This window comes from Aphelocoma coerulescens, chromosome 9, assembly GCF_041296385.1.
Source record: "Aphelocoma coerulescens isolate FSJ_1873_10779 chromosome 9, UR_Acoe_1.0, whole genome shotgun sequence".
In the NCBI taxonomy this organism is placed as follows: domain Eukaryota; kingdom Metazoa; phylum Chordata; class Aves; order Passeriformes; family Corvidae; genus Aphelocoma; species Aphelocoma coerulescens.
In genome coordinates, this window is record NC_091023.1 from 5,675,831 (window position 1) to 5,699,191 (window position 23,361).

Sequence of the window (23,361 nt, forward strand, 5' to 3'; positions counted from 1 at the left end):
GCAAGTCCCAACACGTAGTGGTGCAAATTACAGAAGGCACCAGTAAATAACAGAATATGAGACATTGAATAAAAAGGGAACAGGGTTTTGCAGGATTTTTTTTTTTTGCAAGCAGTATAGTCAAGCTCCGATCCACAGTGCATTGGTGGCCTCAGGTAATACCTTTTCATATGTTTCCCATCCAAGCTCTCCTCTTCCACTCGTGTCGGGCCACTGAACATCAAATGCATGTTTGGTGTGCCAGGACAGCTCTGCTAAGAGCCCTGCTCCTGTTCATTACCATACAGTGCCACATGGAGAGAAGAGTATATGTTCCTTGGTTTGCAGCAGAGAAGCTCCTTCCCCTTTAGAGATACCTGTCTGGCAGCCAGGCTCTCCTTTCAGAGGCAGTTTTTCCAGAGGTGGTAATCTCTGATTACCCCAAAAATACCTGATAGCACAGTTTAGTAATGAAGGCTCCAGTCATTCTCATTCAGGCAGCAACTCTCCTGAAATGGATGGCATTTCATGATATTCTGCATTCTTTTCTTACAAATCTTTGCCTCACATAAGGAATAGTGGTTTGCTTGCTGCTGCCATAAATAAATAGTAAACTGAGGAAGCTCTGAAGTTAGACATCCCAGAGAGTTCAGAAGCTTCTCAATAATTCTAGGGTAAATGTTGTACAAATATCTATATCATGTCAAGTAATGGTCTATGTATCTTGGACGCTTTTTAAAAAGCAGCCTGGAGTCAGTAAGTCATACTGACACGTTACCAATTTTGGCCCTAATTGATGATCTGCCTGAAAAGAACAAAGCTGCTACTTTGGTTTTGGTTTTGAGGCCGACCACAAATGTTCACATCCCAAGACTGCTGGATTTTATTTGACTGCTCTTAGTAACAGAAATACCTCTGTTACAGCAGAGCCAAGAAGCCAGACTGAAACCATATTGTGTTCAATGCACTGCACAGAGACAAAAGTACAAATAACCAAAAGAGAAAAAGGAGAGAGATGAAGAGGATCAGCAATAGGTAAAACAACAAGTAAAAGAGCACATGCCTGGTCAGCAGGGGCATTTAAAACACTGACAGCTTTTCCCTAATGGGCTTGTCCTCTGCCAGAGCCATTTGTGGAGTGACGCTCCTCTGAGCCATACCTTGCTTAACAAGTTGCTTTTCCTATTTTCCTGCCTTCTTGACGAGAACAGACAATCGAGGTTTTTATAGGACACAGGAAGCTAAGAGCTTAACTAGGAGTGGGGAGAAGACAAAGGGACAAAGTCTACTTCCTTAAGGGGGGTGCAGAGAGAAAGAGGTTGGAAAGCCACATATACCCTCCCCCTCTGTGTCTCCATCTGTCCTACATCCTCCCTTTTGCAGAGGAGATGCCCTTCCAGTGGCATTCTCGGACTGAGCAGGACAGATCCCTGGAGGTACATGAGAGCAGGAAGACACTAAATGGCATTATGGAGAATGTGAGCATGCACGATGTGGGTATTCTGGATTTGGGAAAACATAAGAAGATCCACACCACCAGGCAGCTTTTTAGATAAATCTGTGTAAGATTATGTTCTCTGAGTTCACTTGGGGAAATTCTGGCTGCCATAGCCCAAATCATTGGGCTTTACATTTCAGAGAGCTGGCAACAGGAACAGCCTTGCAATATGTGTGTGTGGCAACTTCAGAAGTCAAGCGGCCAACGCAAACCAGAGCTCATGGCTTTTGGGCCCATCATCATCTCAGTGTGGGAGGTCTGAGGGAGGACTCTGCAGTGCTGGGTGGTACCAGCTCGCCTCTCGGAGCACCAATTTTATGGTCACTCCCTGAGCCCATACACTACACCCAAACTACACAGAAAGAGCCAAATCTGCCTGGGCACTGGGAGCAGCACAGCTGCATTGGCAGAGCTTCCTGCCCAAACACAGCACCATTCCAGGGAGGAAGCCTGGGTACCTCTACTTGGCATAATACTGGATACATGCAGATCTCTAATTTCAGAGTTAGAGTATTAGAATAGACACAATATGTTCTTATTCTTTATGTAAGCCTTTAAAAAAAAAAAAAAAATCAATTCAAGCAACAAAGCAAATTTGATAAAAGTTTGATGATAGTGTTTTTCCTGGGATGGATACCCCTGCATGGACTTGCTGCTTTGGACAGTGTTTGGACAACACTGGATAGGTAATCTTTCCAGCAGTTTCCCACACAGCCCCCCTGCATCCACAGGGAACAAGGATCAGGGGCAGCCAACAAACCAACAAGATCTGAAGGAGATCAGCGGGACACTGCAGGATTATATTATTATGCCAGCCCAGTCATTCAGCTGAATACATGTTAAATTCAGTAGCTGGCTTGGGGCCAACCATCTCTTTCTCCCCAAGCCTGAACAGCCACCAGTGTGTTTGCAGGAGCTGCCCTGCACAGCCAGGCTGCCAGGCTTTCTCTGCATTGCACAGCCCCTGCCTGAGTTACGGCGTCGGGAAGGGCGCAGCCCGTGCAGCTCCTGAGGAGCCTGCTCCTGCTCACCCCACGCCAGGACCAGGCACTGGCCTACAACTCCACCAGGAGGATTGGGCCCCCCTGCAGAACAAGTGCCTACCAATTAGTGACACTTACGGATTATATCTGTAGAGAATCATTATGAAAAATACAAAGCATTATGCAGCCACTATTAATCTTCTGCTTTTGTTGCATTAACTCATGGTTTATGGCTCTCTGAGGAGGATAAATGATCAAGGTATGTACTCATGTTGTTATTTGTCTATTTGTCTGTGCAACAATACACGTGCTCAGCACTAAGTAGAAGTTATTTTTCATGAGGAATGCAGCTTTAAGGCTTTTCAAGGTCAGAAGGCTTTCTGAGGAAAAAAACCTGCAAGTGACTCTGGCTCATTTGCTGCCAGCTCTTCCTTTTAAAGTTACAACCCACACAAGACCATAAGCAGGCTAAGACTCCAGGAGGAATAGCCAGAGAAGTGCTGAGGAATTTTTATCTTTTGCTAGGGTACAGTATGGCACACAGGTGTGTGCATACGACAGATTATTGTCAAATTGTTGTCAAATGACAGCTCCTGTTCTAAGGTATTTAACATTGCTGAAACACCTCTTCCACCCTGCATTTGTGGTAGTGAAATCTCTCCTCTCTCTACTGCTCTCCTTACTAGCTTATAGCTCATTGTGAGCAACTATTTTGGCCAAGTTTTGTTTAGAGCAGGGGTTTATTTCTGGAGGTTAAGTTCTAGCAAATTCAGGCTATCGTACATCTGCAGTGGTGCTTAACTAGCCAGCAGACACTAACAAATAGCACTAAGAAATGTTCTTTGGCACTACATAGCTCTCTACAAGAATGGCCAGCTCTGTTATGAACACAGAGTACTTAAAACAATATTAGTTCAAACCTGGGAATGCAAAAGCAATACAAATATTTTAGTAGCTGCTACAAGAACTACATTCTAGTTAAAATGATCAGATTTCCATGTTTGCTTTGAAAACATGCAGATGTAAGTTCAAACCTCTCCTAAGTTTTTAGTTTTAATGTAGAATCATGATATTACGGTAGGGATGGCACTCTGTTATTTGAAAGATGATAAAGATGAGAAGCAGTATTTTCATATAATAGTCACATGGCAAAACACAGCATTTGTCCCTCCTTGCTCAGAGAAAGAGCAAGGCTGAACCAGAGCCAACTGTGTCAGTGCAAGTCTTTCTGTCACTTCTGCAGCTTTTGGATCTGGCCTGGATGCCCCACAAGACTATAAATACAAAACACGGCCTCAGCACCGTGTCACACACAACAGGGAAGTAAAATGTGCTGCCAAGTAGCTATCAGGTAAGGCCAAACATCTGCTGCCTGATTCCCCCAAACAAAGCTCCATTCAGGCAGAGGGTTATATAAAATATTTATAAAACATAGTCACAGAGGAACTCGGTTTCACACCTCACGATTATCTTTTCTTCTTGTATTTCTTCCTCTCTGTTTCAAGTCAACTAAAAATAGCAAGAGAAATATGAGAAGATGACTTTTCCCAAGATACTTGTTAAACGTATTCCTTAAAATAGGTTTTGTTTCCAGAAAACTGTTCAGTGTTCACATTTGCATGTATCAGATCCGCTCAGTCATTTCCATTGGTAGATCGGCAGTCATTAAGTTCAAGCAATCTAATTTCAGTAAGTCAAGCTGTGCAAAGAGCAAAGCTAGTGGAGTATTTGCCAATAGATACTCAGACATCATGGAGGACACTGAAAAATATTTTCAAACTATTTAATGAGATATGATTCAACAGATCTTGCCAGGTGATAAATGGGCACTGTTTGAATAGCAGGTAGTTTACAGAACATTATCAATGCTATGCCATGAATATTGCATTGCCAACAATAAATGTTTTGACAGATAATGATGCATTTATATATAAATCAATCAGACACTACACTCAATTATCTATACTGTTAATTGTTCAGTCTTTTTAATTGTTATGAATGGTGCCTTCATCAAGGGTTTTGTCTGTTGTAAATCAGAATAGTTCATTTAATACCTCAATTTACCTTAGTTGAAGTGCAGAGACACGAAGAGAGTCAAATTTGGCCTATAATCTTTGGGAATGATGGATTTCTCTTAACCTAAAATGTTGTCTCCTCTGGCTTAATCTATAGCAGGTGCTGGCATTGATACCATGCCTTTTTGGAGAGTCTATGGCTACGTCCAAGCTCCAAACATTATCTGGCAATTAAAAAGGTGTAGGGCAGGAGAGTCTGAACAGTTCTCTTTACAGCTGAAAAGTAGTGCGAAAGCCATATACCATTTTTCAGTTTTTATTCTTTAACTGTGGATTTCTATCCCATTAATTGTTCCTGTCTTTGGCATTACTCTGAGCTGCCAACACTTTCTCCTATTACCATTCCTATAGCTGCTGTTCTCCCTCCTGGGCACACCTGGAGAAAGGCTGTTGCCTCTGATGACATGGCATCCGTGCTTCCAGAGCTGACCATTGCCTGGTGTATCTGCCACTTTGCACTGCACTGCATTTTCACTTGCTGCCCACTATCATTTTCAGACTGCACATCCATTTCCCTCCATGACACTGAATCTCTGGGTCTGGAGTTATTTTTCCTCCCAGATGTCCTCCAGGTTGTTTTTTTTCCTAAGCAGATTCTTATTCAGTGGTATTTAGGTCATATTTCTAGTGCCTATCCTTTCTGCTTTATCTTTCCTTCATCTTGAGCAGCATCCATACCAAGTCCACTCTGGCATCATATCTGCTTTCAAATGCTACCAATGTTCCTCTTATTTACAGAAAACATGTTAGGCAATACTGGATCTCATATGAATGTGGCAATTTTCATTAGATATCATCTTCATCAACCCCCTGCTTTTATTTCTAATTGTTTCTTTCCTTTCTGTCTGTTAGCAACCAAAAGACACTTATGAATTCCAAAATATTTCAAAATTAAATTTTATGCTTAAGATTTCACCAGAAACCACATTAGTATCTAGTCAAGTCTTTTCATTCACAACAATCCAGTTTTCAGGTCAGGTTTCACTCTTACAGCCCAGCACAAGGCACATGTTTATGACTTTACAGTGGGTGCTGTGCAAGATACCTGAGCAGTCTCACATGGAAACCTCTGCTACTGGAAAAGGAGAGATCAGTCCCACTTTCCAACAGGGGCCTGTGATAGGAGGAGAGCAGGAAAGGAGGAGCAGGCATCCCTGCATGTAGGGACACTTTTGTGCATTCCCTCTGAGCACTGGCTACTTGTTTGATGTTTGCAGGCATGGCTGGAGTGGGAGCAGCAGCTCCATCAGAGCTATAGGTCCTGCTGGCTGGATTGCACAAACAACCCACATACACATGCCATGTGTCCTTGCATATACCCACAGTCCTCTCCTGGGACTCACCAGAACTGCCAGGAAAGTGTTGAACACGTACCCAGATGATGGTAGGGCAAATCCTACACAGTAACTGTTCAAAAAGCATCAGACATACTACACATCTGCAGGACACCTTGCAGAGGGTTGGCATATGCTTTTGTTTTCATTTGGAAGACCCAAAAAAAGTATTTCAGCCCTCTCTGTACAAGAACAGAACTTTGTACCAACCTGTCTCTGTCCCTGGAGTTTCCTTAGCAGAACAAGTCTGTCTCTGCTGTTGGAGAAGGGACTGGGTGCCTATGTTGGCAGCAGACTGAAGGAAAATATAAAAAGGGAGAGGAGGCTTCTGGATGTCAGACCTCCACCTGTTTTTGGAGAATCTGTAATTGTCAGGTGTTACTGACCTTTCTGGTCATCTCAGCACTGAGGCTTCACTTTAAAGAGAATCAACCTGCTCCTAGTGCTGCCTTCTGAGCTGACCTTCAGTTTCTTTCCATGGTCTTACTAGAGCTTGAAATTAGATCTACCAGACAGGAACTGCCAAGCTTTTTGAATTCCGGTATCTCTAAAACATTCACAAATGCTAGACATGTCTCTCCCTCACCTTACACATCCTAGAGGTCAGAGGGAAACCTCAGAAAAGCGTGACAACTCAGAATCCAGAAATAAAAGCTGTCAGACAGTGGAATTTTATTACAGTAATGGAAGTTATCTATAAATGAACCCCTAAGAACATTCTTGTGTGCACACAAACTTAGAAAAATAACCAGCAGAGGGAAAAGAGAGCAACAAAAAAAAAAAAACCCTTTCTCAAAGGCTTCTGTTATGTCTTTACTTTTATAACTTAAAAACTGTACTAGAGAGCAAAACAGTCGGAGGGCCTGGGTTTGGGGCATGGCCTTTGTTTCCTGGCCTTCCTTGCCTTGCAGCGCACAAGAGTTTGCTGTTTCTGCATCCTGCAGAGTCCCTTGCACAGGAAGCAAGTGTCAAGTGGAGATGTGGCCCTGTGATGCAGGAATGAGCTCCCTCCTAATGCTTTCCTTCCAACCAAGCTCGTCATGGCTCTGTCACCAGGAGGATGGTAAAGATCTTGTCACTGAAAGGTTCAGGTTCCCCTTCTACCTCAGTACACCAAGCAAACTCAGCCTTTATATTTCCTACCCTAACCACCACTTTCCCTACACAGCCTGCTCCCCTCTGAGCTCTCCATTCCATTGCATTCACCCAGGAGCACTGGCACTGGCTTTGAAATGAGAAGAGTTCCTCTCAGAGAAGTTTTGTGCCCATGGTTCTCTATAGAGCAGGTTTCAGTGGGTTATACCTGCATTGCATTGCCAGGTAGCAATTAGCAATTCCTGTCATATGGGCCCTAAATTCTGCATGTCGTGCACTCATTTCCAACCCCAAAATTTAGAGGCCCAGATGGTCCTTTGGGTTATCCTCCTCAGGAATCCCTTGAACAAGGGACCAGGTAGATGCAGTACAGTGTTGCTTGTCAGGTCCTCTCCTCTTTGATACCCACTGCCCTGTTACTGTGTCACTCTGCTCAGTCCTGTGTGTGGTATCAGCCTGTTTCCTGCCTGGACTTCTTCCCCCATCTGTATGTAAATAAGGGCCTGAATCCCCAGACTTCATTACTCAAGTCTGCACCACCATTACTGCCATCACCTACAAAAACTAAAAGCTTATGTATATTCCTTTTTTTGTGGATAAAACTTCTAAGTCCTTCCATGTGCTAAGCCATCTCATTTGGTTTGCTGCTAACTCTTCAGCATTATATTTCACACAACAATTAATTCATCCTCTATTTCTCACTACACTGAAGGCTGTACCTTTATTGAAGTCTGTATCTGAGCAGAGCTAGTAATTCATCAGCATTCCAATATCTCTACATACAATGTGCTCATTTTGCTATAATGGGCTTTTTTAATCTTGCTGACAATTGAAATGTTGATATTGTTAAGGTTAATGACCCACTGATAAATACCAGAAAACACATTTACCCTCAAATAGTTTTTAATCACAGCTGTTGCAAAGTGTGACAAGAATGCTTTGTGCCTAAATAGGCTCTAGGAACAGTATTTTCTAAATATCTGAAGCGCCCTTTTACTACACAAGTGGTTTCTCTGAGAGTTACTGGGTTTGCTTGTGTGCCAGGTTTATTACACTGAGTTTGTGTATGAACTGGCTGGTTTTTCTTTCACACTTCTTAATGGTCTGCATTGTGTGTTAGATGTGCTGAGATGCCTTCGATCTGCACTTTACAAATGATGAAATCAATGCAACAGAGCAAGCTAATGGAAAAGAAGGACAGCCTGTGAGAGTTTTATTGGGGTACAGTCACCTAAAAGGTGCTCTCTCTGATAAAGTACATGCAGCTCTGGGGACAGGGTCATAAGAAGGCAGGATCAACACTGATTTTTCACATTTTAACACGGAGCTGCACATGAGGAGATGTTTGCCCTGTACTGAGCAAAAGGCATGCCCAGTTAATTCATATGATCACTAAGCCAGTATGCAGAGAGGGCTGGAGAAGAAGTTTCCATTTTTAATTCACATTGGGTTTTGGCTGGATTTCTTCCAAGCATTGAACCACAAAAGAAATATGAAGTACTTTACATGGTGTTCCCAGAGATACTTGCCCAACTTTCTATAGCCAAAGAATGTCAATATAGCTCCACTGGAGTCTGAGTGGCACGTGCCTGTCAGCTGATGATCTGACCCTAAACAGAGATTTCTGACTGCATAAGCTCTGTGAAAGCAAAAATGGATATCACAGAATGCACAGTATGAAGCCATGGGAATGCAAAAAGATAATTCTCATTCAAAGCAAGCAGTATTTTGCAGCACGGAAGGGATACAAGAGGGAAAATGAAATCCAAGACGTGGGTCTCATAAATTCCATGTATTGTCTCTATATAAGGGAAAAAGGGCCCTTTGCTTAGGCTTTCACTGCCCTTGATTTGTCCTCCTAATTCCAACTGAAGTGGCTGTAGAAATAGCTGGTACTTGCGGAGACTTTCAGATGAACTGAGTGTTTCAGAGCATGTTAGCCAAATGCCACTCAGATCCATCTTGCCTCACTCTGAAGCCAAGCAACTGAGCCAAAGGACAGTGCTGGGGAAGGACAATGAACTAATGGAAATGGCTAGAGATATATTACCTCTGAAAGTAAGAGGCTTGGTGAGAAATGATCCTTGCTATTTGCATGATGAAGTATAGCTGCTTTGGAAAAGTCAAGGTAACCATTTTCCCTAGGGAGACTTGCCAACACACCTCAGCTGTGTTCTGAAACAGCCTGTGCTCCCTGTGCTAGCAAGAGGGCAATCAGAGAGAGGCCCCTTCTGATCACAGATTTGACAAGGAATAGGACTCTAGAGCCAAGGCTGAACCTGACAACTTGCACTGCTCAAGTACAAGTTACATGAACAGGAGGACTTAGGAACTGCTTTCCAGGTGAGACTGATGGATCCTTGGGCCCAGCATCCTGACTCAGTGGCAGCAGGAGAAACTAGAGAGACCCTGTCAACATGGTCTCTCTCTGCTCTCCATTTACTTTTCACTCTCCCAAAGCTGTTGTACCAAGGAGGTGGGATACATAGCAATACACAGAGTGTCTTGCTCAGTCCTCTTAGTATCCATTTCTAGACTCTTGGTCCCTGAATGTCGAATCCTTTTTTGTACCTACAAACACCTATGGCCACAAGATCCAGAAGTTCACCACCCACTGCTTAAAGAAGCACTTTCTTTTATCTGTTTTAAACTTTTCTTACCAGCTCCACTGAGGTTTGTGAACACTTGAAGAGATTCAAACAATAATTCCTGCCACATCACAAGGTAACAATAAAAATATATACGTAGTCCCTGTTCCAGACATGGGAATTCCAGAGTCCCACAGAATGTCTTGTAAGTCTCCAAGATCAAAGAATTAATCACACTTTTGGACTGATTTAGTTCTAAAGTACACTAGCAACATTATGTTGGTTTAGCCCACATAGCAGCACTCAGTGCAAAGGAAAAAATAAAAGCTCATTTTATACATGCGTGCACACAAACCAGATGTTCCATATTTTTAGCTTGTCTGCAGGTGTGTGTAAAAGCAGTTCTGGGACTCATTGATTATGGAGCTCTCCAACCAGTCTTAAGCTTGCACCATTCAAAAAGAGATATAGTCCTAAGAGCTGTACTGCTAACAAGCTAAGCCCTTCACAGGAGCTGGCTTTTGGTTTGGCCACATTTATTTCAAACTGTGCTATTCTCTGCTAATTAAACTTTTGAAAATGAACATCACTGACAAGAAGCTCTGAGTAATTTGCTCAGTCCTTGACATTAGTCAGGGAGTCTCAAAGCAGAGGCCACAGAAGTACAAGAATACTAACCTCCAAGAGAAGAGACAACAGTCCTTAATTAGAGTCTTGCCTCAGATATTGCTGGGAGGGATGAGCTGAAGATATCAAAGATATCCAAAACAGAGAAGATGCTGGTGGTAAGTGATCAATTCAGATGTACTGTGGCTACTGGATCCCCAGAGGAAAAAAGAAATGGAAGAAAGTCTGAGTATAGCTTGGAGACACAGATGCAGAAACTTGGCGTTTGCCCTGTGGAATTCTTGGATGCACTTGAAAGGCTCCTCTCAAGGATGAAAGTGCAGTCTCTGTTTGTTTTTCTGACACCATCATATTATCTCAGACTCATTGGTAAATGGTCTTCTCCAATGGCTGCAGCTGTTATTACATTACAAAATATGCAAAATGACAGATGTCTGCTAAATTAATTGCCAAATGATTAACTGAATGTTAATGAAGCAAGACTTTAAGAACAAAATTTAAAGGAAGAATCAGGTATGAAGGAAACCTGAAAACAGCTCCATTTTCAGGCTGTATCTTGCTAAAGAGCACCATTAGCCAAGGAGACAGTTATTTTTAAAGTCACGAGCAGCACATAAGTTTTTCCTGCTCAGAGCAGGATTGGTAATGTAGGGAGACTTTACCCCTGTCCTCAAACTTCAGCAGAAGTCACTGCTTAAGAAATAAGTTCAAAAAGACTTACCCCCCTTCCCTTGCTCCACCCAAAACTACCCTCCAGCAGGGATTGGCCAACACAGTGTTTGTGGAGACAGCTGTGCCTTTTTTACACAATGCTGTGTACACAGATCAGTGCTGTTGATGTCTACAGCAACAATGGACTGTGTAAGTAAATGACAGTAAATTTATTAAAGACATACTTAAACAGCTCCCTCCAACTAGAGACACAGATTTAGGCACACCTTGGTAATAATTTGAGAAGTATAGGACATAGACTGATTGAAAAATGGAAGGGCAGTAGCTCTGCCATTCAGCAGTATGAAAAAAGGCTTAATTTAACATCTTGGAAGCAGCAACCACAGGCAAAAAGCCCATGGCCCAAGTCAGACTCAAACTACTGCCTGGTATTGCAGCTTCTTGGCACCCAAACTAAGGGAGATTGCAGGCCCAGCCCAATGGGCACTCAACCCCCCTCACTGTTGGTCATAGACCTGCACCATGTCCCTGCCACCCCAATGCAGTGGGGAGTTGCAGGGCTGCTCTCACACTGCAGCAGGCAGAAGCACTGTCCTGGCCATCACTGGAAATGAAAATCCTGGCAAGCCTGGCCTGTGATGAAAATACCAAGACTTCATTCCCTCCCATTTCCTACAGATAGATAAAGCCAAAAACATTTGAAGGAGGAAAGGCAAAGCACTGCCTGTAATGGCAGTCCCCATTTTTCTTTTCCCTTGATATATAACTACACACAGCTATGTATCTTCAGTTTCCAGGCTCAGGTCAGCACTGTTGGCAGCTCTCTGCCCACCCCAGCAATGCAAGGACACCCTGGGAGGGCTCTCAGAGTCAGCTCAGTCTTGCAGCTCCCACTGACTCTGCTTCAGACCTGAATGTAGTCAGGCTTCAGCTAGAGACACCCAGATGTGTCCCAGCTACAGCATGTTCCCTGGCACCCCAGACTGGTGCCTGACAGCAGGGATTGTGTTGCTTTCTTCCACATACAGTTAATTTATATAAACCAGCACTGACATTTACTTAGCTCTGCATAACACTTTCTGAGAGCCTCTGGAGAAGCAGGGCTTTGTCTGGGATCCTGCACTGTGTCAGGCCTAAGCACAGGAGGCAGAGAGGTGGGATGGGAAGTACAGAGCAGCGCCCAGTGTCTCCAGCCCCCCTACACAAATTTTCAAGGCATGGATTACTGTCAACTTTCATTGTATGATTCCTTAAACATTATTGTTCTGCCCTCGGTCACTGTCAGTGTGTACAGCACTCTCATAATTAACAGCAACTGCATGAAAATGTCACAGCAGCTGACTGAAAACTACCAGAAAACAATGTATGTTCAGGTAGTCAGTCAGAGGCAGAATGGAAATTTGCTTGCTCCTATTCATGTTGCAAATGTGTGCTGACAATTTTAACTCTCCTAGATGTAATCTTTCACGTTTTGAAGGATACAGCAGCAGAGCTGTAGGACTCTTTTACATCCCACAGTCAGCATGTACCACTTACAGTCCTCTTCCAAGCTGTCTGGCTGTTAGCACTTAGGAAAATACCAGAGCTCCAAACTCTGTTAAGACTTCCTTATTAGCCCCACTGACTCACCTCAAATCCAAAACTTTGTACAGGGATCTCAAAACTTCACCAAATAAAAATACACTTAATTCTTCTGTTCCCTTGAGTTTCTGCCAAGCTGCCTGAACGCTTCACCTTCCCATATGTGATGGGGAGCCTTGTACTCACTGTTGGCCTGAAATACACAGAAGAAAAACCCAGTTTGAATCCCACTTTCACTTGGCTTTAGAGAACTTGGTTAAGTTTGTTTTGGGACATGTCACTATGATCTTTTTCCTTTTAGTTACCATGGCTGCCTGAGAGAGACATGACGTGACAGAACATCTGCAGTGCATGTAGTTCTCCTCCCCAAGTACCAGACCAAGAAAAACAGCCTGGCAGTGAAGTCAGGTAAGCAGCACATGAGAATATGGGTGCTTTTTGCTGCTGTTAAACCGTTCAGATTCCTGTGGGCACTTCTACTTTGTGTGTGTGTGTGGTCCTACGTGTTTCTAGCAGTGCTTCATGAGATGGGCTCTACCTCTGCAAGCAAAGCTGTTCCAGCTCTCTTCTCCTCTGTTTCCACTGCTATGCTATGGAAAACACAGTTGCCTGCAGTTATGGGATGGAAAGAAAACACGTAAGGGATGCATAGAAGGAAGATGTATAGTCAACTTTCTGGGGGAAAGAAGAGGGAAGGACCTCCCAGCAAACGTTAGCTACTGTCTCATTTTTTCAAGAGCTTGAAAAAACAAGGGAAGAAAAAAAATTGCACAGGAAAAAGTCTGTATATCCAACCTTAATTATGGTAATGGATCACAAGTGGCTTCCAGCACTCAGTTGAAACATGTCACCCTGTCAAAGACCAGTGAGATGAAGCACCAGCTTGCAGCCGTAAGCCACACCAAGACAAGCTAGCAGTTTTGAAGAGAGCCCCAGGAAATCCAAAGTAGGAGAATCCAGCAGCTTCACAACTGAACACAAGAAGGCTGGATACCCCGTTAAAAATCCTCATGCATGGTGGATTCACCACATTGCTCTTTAAATGCATCTTTCTGTATCAAATGGCACTTGTAGTTAGGCTGTGTCATTTCACATTGCATTAGCCTGTATCATCTCATATCATTTGGCAGGAAAATGATATGTCATAACATCTACATAATCTGGGACATGTCACACCCTATATTTACAGTATTTAGTATATTTTATTTGATTGTATGTCCATCTTGTCCATCTTTTTCACACCTTCCTCTTACTGAAGCTGATGGAAGAAGCATACGAACAACTGACAGGATAATCAGGATCCAGAAGCAGAAGGAGCGGATGAGTGACAGTTTAGTTCCACTGACTTATTACCAGCAGCATCATTTCAGTTAACCTCACATACTTCTAATTCCCCTTTCTGTCTGCGGAGCATCCCCTGTTGTCACAATGTCAGTGAATGCCATTAAGTCTGGACAGTCATTTGCAAAGTCCTGAATAATCCAAAGGAATAATATTGAATTATATTAAAGCGGTTCAGCTTCTTCATTTGGTCTCTTACTTTCTTGAGGATATCCTAAGGAATTTTATTGTTTTCTTCTTGCCAGATAAGGTCTTTTCTTTCCTGGCTTAAATTAAAGACTATATGGCAAGTTTTGTTGATTAGCCACAGCCAATTATAACAACATAATGTATAATATGTCATCTATATCTATAATTTAATTACATTATATTTACTTCAGTGAAATCTTCCTCATCCATGGCAGGACAAAAGATTTAAAAGCAGCCAGCGACTACATATTGTAATAGCACTCTGAATTTCTTCCCAGCACTTAGGAGATCAATATCAGTAACTGGAAAGAAACTGGTCTGGAGCAAGACATGAGGATACAAATTTGTTATGATACTGATGAGCCTCCAAGTAGAAGCACACTGCCAAGGTGGTGATGAGAAGAGACACGGAAGAGCTCTGACAATAAAGCACCACTTCCCAATCTCCTAAAATTCAAGTGCTTCACTTCCAGCACACCTGCTCTTCAGAATGAATCTGCTCTTGGGTGAAGACTTGCACAGAATTAAAATAAAAAAATATCTACATCTCTCCAAGTCACAGTCACAATCAATCACAATGGACAACCAATAAATGCAATATATGGTATGTTCAGTAGAAGACAGAGTAAAATTAATGAAGATGCCCAGACCTAGAACCCATATACGATCATAAAAGCATAGACAACCTCTCTCGTTAAAAAACAAACTCTGTATAAAATTGTATATTGCTGTGCACAGGCAGTTTCTGGGCAGTTTCTATGTTACAGCACAGCAATAATTTAGCTGCACACAGCAGCCCTGCCTGGCAGTTTATGGAGAATCTATAAGGCAGCACAATATCCAAATAACATGTCGGGGGGATTTAGATGGGCACAGTGCAGTAACTGGAATTGGATTTGGGATGCTCTTGCAGCCTCGCTCGCAATCTATTACAAGGCCCTTTGGAGCTACACACGACCAAAACCTTCATTCAAACCTCCCCAACAGGCTGCTCACAGGCACACACTTAGGAGTGGATGGGCATAACACACTGTCACATCCCCCTGCCTCATTTTCCCTGCTCACAGCACCCCAGGGACCCCGGGCTGGAAGGAAGTGGGATGCACCAGCCGTGTGCTGGAGGGTGCAGCAGTGACTGCAGCTCAGGGCCACACCTCTCCCTGGGGACTGAGTGCAGGTAAAGTGACCCCATGGATTCTCCAGTTTGGTTAACTGGGGTGCCAATTTAGGCTCTTTCTTTTAAAAACTCAGTAACAGAACAATTCTTTGCTGCAGATGAAGCCTCTGACCCTGTTTCTCTAAAATGACCTTTTCACGTACAGATGAACGCTGTTTATGTTCTCCCCCGTCCCCAGTTTAACAGGCAATGCTCAGAGGCTGAAGTGACCTCCATCAGATCTTCTGCCATCTAAGAATCATAATACAGGAAATTATTCAGATTAGAGCCCATGAAGTCTATCTGCATGTCAAACACGCTCTCTGTTGGTGTCAAAGGCCAACACGTAACGATACCTGAGGTCTGCAGTCCTTTTCAAATTCATTTCAATCAGCTATTACTTAAATAAGCATGGGAAGAAACAAAACACAACCAGTACAGTAGAAAGATATGCTGAAGGAGCCAAAAAGGTTGACTGACCCCATTTCTTTCTGGACTCATAAAATGTGCCAACTCACTCTTCTCATACCTATGTCTGGCTGAGTTCTCCCACCAATATGCTTTAAAAACCTGATTGGCCCCTTTGGGATAGGTAGACATCACAGAAGCCCACTTTCTTCTTCCAGGTCTATTTCTCAACATTTCCAACTGCTCTGTGGGACAGCTTTGCCTGTGGGGTATGGTGGGCTCCTTCCCTGGGCATAGTGGCCATGGCAGATGGGATGGGAGGTACTGACAGTCAGCTCAGGGTACCTGGGTGTCACAGAGCCTAATTCCAGTGGCCCATAGGCAGTGTTGGTGGGAAGGGGGGAGGGAGGGGGTGATTCCCAGCACTGAGGTGGGACCCCAGCCTCAACAGTGGTACCGTGGGATGGTCTCAGTAGATTCCTCAAGGAAAGTGCCCCAGCTACAGACACAGCACTCAGCCACTGAAGGGAAAACATTTGCTAAACTGGCTTTGCATCTCTTTAATATTACAAATGATGTACTTCAAGTCACTCATTTTCTGTTTGTTTGGGGGTTTTTTTCCACACTAGATTAAAAGCTGGACCATTCCTGACCCAAGTGGAGCTTACCAGGTTAAATTTCATCCATGTCAGGATGTTACAGCACCTTGAATCAACAGAACAGTTTTGTGCCTAGTGCTTAGTTCAGAGCAAGGTTAACAAGTAACAGAAAGAAATTAATTAAAGTTTGCATAACATAATGTTTCACAGTGATTTCACTTCATAATAAATTTTACATCCTCAAGGAAGAAAAAAACCTTGGAAAAATGTGTGCCTAACGTAAGAGACTGGCAAGCAAGGTGGACTCCTCAGCACTGTCCAAGGAATTTTGGAAGCTTTAACACTGTTTATGGAGCTCTGGTCTTTATTCAGAAATGCTTAGTCATTGAAGTGCTTCCTTAAATTGGCTTTTTCTGATAAAATATTCCATAAAAATTTGGATGTCTTCTCTTTAAAAATTCCCTTCTGTTTGACAACACCCTCAGAACATTTGTAAAATAAGTTTCATGCTTCTTTACGTTGAGAATTAAATCTTTTTAACAAAGAAGTACAGCACATGTATCTTCTAACACGTTCAGTGTCAGCCCCTCCTGCAGACAAGATGCCAGACTGGACAGACATGACAGCTGCTTTACTAAGGTCGTTTCTACAGCACCAACAAATATGAAGGAATTCCTGCAAAGCCCTGTAGCCTGCAGTGAGCTCCATGGATCCAAATGGTCTTGCTTTCCTTTTTAAATCAAAATTCTAGAGTCTAAATTAACTTTCCAAACTAAAAAATCCACAGATGTGTCTTTTTAGCCTAATGATGATGATCACCTAGAACATTAAAATTTTGGCTTCTAGTTTCTCCCGTCTCCCTAATTCCCAGAGTTTCTCACAATACAAAAAGGCCCTCCTTCTTAACCAGTGAACAACAACAGAAGTATGAACATGACAAGAAAATGTGATAGATGACAGCTCTTGCAATAGCAGTTGAAAGCCAGGGCCCCCGGCACAATTCTAGCAAGTGCACAACATTATTATAGTTACAGATTAGACCAAGGGATGTATTCATGTATGCAGTGCTGATTGTGCATTTTAACACATTGGTAACTGGCATTTAACTTCTGGAGTAACAGCTTAAATCCGGCCATTAAATTCATTTTAATTAAATGTTTGTGAATGCTTTTTGCTATTATACACCACAGAGATACTGCTAATGACTGCTCCATTAGTCTCCACACAGCATTATTCCCTGTAGGAAGCCTCTTGCTGCTTTGCCTGCCCTTTTATGGGGAGGGTGTCAGCATTAGTCTTTATGCACAGGGCCTGATTTTTCTGCTGCTGCAGGAAGACATCTCATTCCTCAGGCTGTCACTGCTCATCCCTCAGCACGGCAGGGGATCAGCATCGTGTACTCCAGGGAGCCCGTGTGCGGGAGGATGGAGCAGGGCTTGCTGTGCTCACTGCTGTAGTCCTCAGTGCTTCTCCTCTGCTACTCTTTCCCCTGAGGCTGTTCCTTGTTTTCTGATAAGCTCGAACAGAGCTCCTAGATGTTACATAAACTTAAAGGATAGAACTGATTTCCAGAGGGTTTGGATTTTGCTTCCATACCTGTTGTGTTCCCAGACAAGCCCGGACATGCACGCAGGAATCCACAAGGATACCTGTGGTCACTCACCTTTTCACCTCCCCACCTCCCCTGGCACCTTCCGCAGCACTGAGCACCACAGCCAGTCAAGCACGATGGCTTTTAGAGGCTGTTGTCATAGCACCTGCACAGCGATGGAGAAGGAACTGCCATTATCACCAAGCTCATCACCATGTCTGCCCTGCTCCTGCACACAACCACACCATCCAAGGAGGTTCACCAAGTGATCTCTTCCACCTGACAATCAGATCCCTTCATCAGTCCTGCTGGGAGTTGCCCTATAGCTCACCATGCTTACACGAGAAACTTCCATCTACACTCCAGAATTTATATTTGGTTAAGGCCTATTTTGTTTCTCTCCCTTAAGCATGAAAAATTTAGGTTTAAATGGTTACAAAGGAGAACTTTCTAACTGCCTAAGTCACCTCTGGTGCTATATAATTGTGCAGCAGTCAGATAAAGTTAGTAGTTAATCTTTTTTCTAATACAATAAGATGGCTGTATCACAGAAGAAAAGGATAAAAAAAAATATTTTTTAAATCTACAGTGTGACTGGTGCTAGGTGGGTGGAAGGTTAAAATACCAGCAAGGATGCACAGGGAGACAGAACACTATGAGTGGTGAGCAAATCCCAGATTCTTTGCTGGAACTGGTTAAAGATGATTTTGGAAGGGGTGTCACAGCATGACTTGGTTAAGCTTTCTGTAAACTTGACAAATAAAACTCCTTCAAAATAAATTGAGAAATACTGTTTTTACATGCTTAAAGCACTAATCTCTGGAACAGACGGACTATTAACAGGACAGTAATTTGTCTGCAGCTGCCAGAAAAGCCAGGAAGTGGGAGAAGTGGTATTTTCTGCTGCTAATGGATGGATAAGACTTTGCTTGGGTTAGTGGGTAAATGGAAGGAAGATCAACCCTTCATTTGCAGAAACAAGAAATTACAGCAACAGCAATCATAACTTGCTGCAGAAAGCACAAGATACAGGCCTACAGCTCACAGGAGCTCAGAATTCCCACTGCATTAAAGTCCACAGACACAATGTCATTGGAAAGAATTCTCCTGTTTAAATAATCCTTAAATTTTACCACAGAAAGAGATTTGAATTGAAGAAAACTCCAAGCACATCACTGACTAGCACACTGAGGAGAGTTTTCCAGAGTCAGGACTTGGTGCCTGATTTCAAGATTCCAGAGTGGGAAAACCCTGGGAACACGAGCCAGCTCCCCTGGGGCCTGCAGCCACTGTCGTAAGTGCATTTAGGATGTCCTCCAACAGGCTGTCAATCCAGCAGCAGACTGCTGGGAAGACAAATGGATTGACAAGGAGCTGTTCCCATTGGAGAATTGTGAATAAAACCCCAAGTGTGTTCCAACAGAGTGCCTTTATTTCACTGCATGCCTCTACTTCCTGCCTGAAGAACGGTCCACTGGAAGATTTACACAGTGCTCTGGGCAGGATTATAGTCAGGACACCAATCAACTGAATCAGAAGTTCCTAAATTGAGGAGCAGTTCAGACACATTCAAGGAGAAAGAAAAGGATTTCAGACAAGCATTTCAAAACTAGTTCCTGAGATGCTATTTCAAGAAAAGAGACATATCACATCATTTTCCAGACCACTTATCCCACATCTCCCACTGTGATGAGTAAGAATTTCTGGATGCTCAGCAGTTTTGAAGAGCAGGATGCCTCATTTGGGAACAGACGAACAGTGGCAGCCTGAATGTGGTGGCTCAGCAGAAGCCAAGCAATCCTGGGGAGGTGGCAAAACGCTCATCTGCTCCCATTCAGGGGGCAGCCCCTGTCCAGCAAATGCTCCTGGACTTGGCCTTTTTCAAGGCTACCTTCACAGCAGACTTCTCTGAATCCAGCTGTGATGTCCTGCAGAAGACCAGGCTGCAGGACTTTCCCACTTTATTGGTCCATCACAGGCCCTGGGAGTCTCTCCACACCCTGCACGAGAGACATGGGCACAGGGCTTGCTGCTGCTGCCTGCAGGCTAGAGGGGTTTATCCCTGTGGGTGGATTCAGCCCTGATCATCAAAAAGCTGTGAAGGTGTTGGCCTTGACCTTCCACTTTGAAGAGAAATATTTCACATGAGTCAGTGGAAAAGAATGAGCGACCACGGATTCAGTGCATTGCTTCCTTCCAAAAGATGCTGACACTGAATTTACATGCCCACCCAAAAAACCCCAAACATAGGTATTTTTCAGTTCCACATCCAGTGTGATTAAGAATCTGAGGTTCATCTTCTGGAAATGCAGAAAATATTTTTTTGGAAAGCTGAAAGAACATGGGAGATAGACTGAGGCTTTCCCAGCCTTTAAAGCACCAGTGACTTATGAAAGAGAAATTTTTGGTTTCAGACTTTCAGAGTAGAAAGCCTGAAGGGCTGACTTTAATTCATTTGCAATTTCTTGCAATAATCTAATTTAGATGTCAAACAAAGTTCCGGGTTATTACTTTTCAGAGAAATTACAATGTAATTGTTATTGTTTTCTTCTATAATTACTGCGATGGAATTAACAAAGGATATTTTTAATAAGATTTGCTTATCTGAGAGATAGCACTTGAACATAATATAAACAGAAGTTAGCCTTCATTCAGTGCTGTAATATTTTCTGTAGACGTATTCACAGTAACATTAGAATTTAGCTAAAGGGAAACCTGTGTTGACTTTGCATCTGGCTATATTCATATATCAGCAGTAGGAGATGGACAAGAAAACCCTTGCACGAATAACAAGCTTGCTCTACTTTCATTTAGAAATTCATATATTAGGCAAAATACTGTCACTCTTGTTTGGAATATGTCAACATATTCCCCTGTACTTCAGTGAAGATTACAAGGTACATCTGCACAGGTACTGCTGTCTGTCAAGGCATTTACTTAATCATTTTGCTGTCTTTAAATAGAGTGTGCTAGCCACTGTTTTCACACTGAACATCAAATATTAACTTTGACAAATACACTTTGTAGATATGATTACACCTGGAAGCACAGACTGCAACATTACAGCACACATTTTGTAGGAAAATCACAATGCTTTATCATAAAAAAAAGTTGCCAGTCTTGTTTCCAGCTTGGAAATCAGTAAGGCATCATAAAGTTTAAATTTTAAGGTCTCAAAGTTTCAGATTTCAGCATTGCTCTCTGCTATTTTTTCCCCTTTTTTGTGCAGCAGCCAGCAATTTGATGACCAGATTTGCACATAACTCACTGGCTGAGCATGCACGTATGTACATTATCTTCCACACAGTCACGTTTGCTGTAAAGCAATGAGGTTTTTCATGGGATCTGAAAACTCTCTTCCACTGTTTGTATGCAACTGTATGGATCTCACTATTTAAGCTTTTCACCTCTGTGGCTGGGGACTGTCCTCTGTACAAAGTCCTGGTAAGGGCTATGTCAAATCTACAATACACAGCAGTATTGTCACACACTTAAATCATGGGAGTTCCCACAAGGCAGTGACCTCTGTTTATAGAGCTAAATTTTATGAGCTATATATTTTATTATATGACTGTCTGAAAACCATATTGTATTAAGTACTCTGCATTGTCATGAATCACTGTGGGACTCACTGAGAAAATGTATAAGGTTCTCTCCTTCAGGGTCAAGAGTACATTCCTCTGTGACCCTTCACTTTAACATAAGGGAAGCATGTAAAATACCAAAGGCTCCTTTTACACGGATTTGAGTGGAAATAGTTCAGAGATTATTAAATAGCAGACAATTCCACTATCAATCTAGCATCTTAAAATGGGAAGCCACCTACAGAAAACAGACCAGTACGAGCCAACATTACAATGTAGATACATACACACACAGACCTGCTATTCAAAGCCAGTGGCTCTAATAAAGCTCTTTTTTTTTTTGAACATATTCCTTCTGTTGCCTGAATGACTGTGGTCTCTTTTACCTTAACTATTGTGCCCAGTAAATTAAGGCAATGTAAATTATTCAGGTATGTCTTGTGAATCTTTAATGAAGAATCTCTGTAGCAAAAGAAAAAAAACAACTGGACATGGAACTGTGTCCATTGCAAAGGCCTTCCCTAATGCTATTCAAATACAGAACATTTTATTAGAGAGAGAAATCATAAAATTAACGTCTCACTTGATACCGGGCTGTACATTTCTGAAACACTAAGAATAAAGTGAGCTCAGCATTGTTTTTACTGTCAGATTTTCAGCATGGGAATTCTGAAGTGCATAGAATATTTACAGAATGCTTAAGATAGCCTAGAAATTGTGTATGACACTAGTTAATTTCTGAAGGTGAAGAACAAAATCCCCTCCCTTTCAAGGATCTCAGTTTTTCATTTTAACAAGACAGACATTGTAGCATCTAATTTCATAAACAAAAATATTACCCACTTTCATCTACTGTAAGCATCTACAATAACTAGAGGAGCTATGTTTTTATATATTTCATGTGAGTTAAAAGTGTTTTTCAGTGAAGAGATAATTGATATTGTGCTTTTAGAGCAAACCAGTGAATAGAAATGCTTTGCAGATAAAAGATATTGAAAGTTTAAAAAAATTAATGTTTAATAACTAAATTTTATGAAATGTTTAAGATCATTCATTATTCAGCATTGCTGGTTCAATTATTTAAACTATGAAAGACTCCTGTTGGCTGGTCAGTCCCAGAACAGGGTGTTTGGGAGCCCCATTTGGGGCTGGGTGCTCTTTCTCACCCCCAATTCCAGCTGCACAGTGTGTGCCCAGAGCACCTCTGCCCTGCAGGGAGGTGGCACTCCCTGTGTGCAGGGCAGTCTGTCCCAGCCCTGCTCTCTGGGCTGGTCACCTCTCACACCTCCACAGCCCTGGATCACCGAGGAGACACCGAACCAGCTGGGTGTGAAGTGCTGTGTCAGTGCTCGCTGTGTTCCCATGGCTCCCAGCCTCTGGAAAGCTAAAGCTTGTGCTTGGACCTTGCCAGAATCCAAAGGATATGCTCAGCAGGAGCGTGGGTTAGCTGTGACAAACCTGACACCACAGCGCCCTGTGCCAGCTCCTGCTGCTCCAGCCTAGGAGTTGAGGCTGAAGGGACTCAGGTGTGACACAGAGCCCTGCAAACACAGCTCCGGACACTGCTGTGGCATCACAGCAGGACAAGGGCTTGGTGTGATTTGCAGCTTGGGGGTTAAACTTGACCCATGCCTGGCACAGACATACACCTTGGAAAGCCTACCCTAATTCATCAGTTATTCAGAATGGCAGGAAATACAGGCTTGAATCTTCTAAGAAACTGTAACTTTTTTCTTGGAATTTATGAAAGATTTGTCTGGAAACGTAAGTGTTCTCAATGAGGCTTCCAGAAACAGCAACCCCCTTGTTTTGAACTGGGCAATTAAGGCAGTGATTAACAGCAATTCATGGTATTTTCTTCAAAAAACTCCAAAGAGAATCATCTCCTGCAGCATCAGTCTGACCTGACATTTGTTCTCAGATTCTTCAAAGACAGCTGAAAGGTGTGGGGTGGTTTTTTGTTTATTTTGTTCTGTTGTTTGGTTTGGTTTTAATGGGGCCATGAGCTTCAAGGCACATCCTTACATTAGGCACGCAAATAAGATGGCTTGGTCCTCAAAA

The 23,361-nt window shown here is 42.8% G+C and overlaps 1 protein-coding gene across 4 annotated transcripts in view; it reads right to left on the minus strand.

Annotated features, from left to right (window-relative positions):
• The window catches only part of GPC1 (glypican 1), a 294,023-nt gene that overhangs the window by 242,301 nt on the left and 28,361 nt on the right, over positions 1 to 23,361 (minus strand). For 2 of the 4 annotated variants that reach the window (XM_069024113.1, XM_069024112.1), the window contains one exon: positions 12,481 to 12,625. The exons of 1 other annotated variant lie outside the window; for it this stretch is intronic. The gene's annotated coding sequence lies outside the window, so the exon portion shown is untranslated. Of the gene's footprint in view, positions 1 to 12,480; positions 12,626 to 12,970; positions 13,025 to 23,361 lie in introns of those variants that run through there. One more of the 4 variants, XM_069024116.1, reaches the window with a different exon arrangement.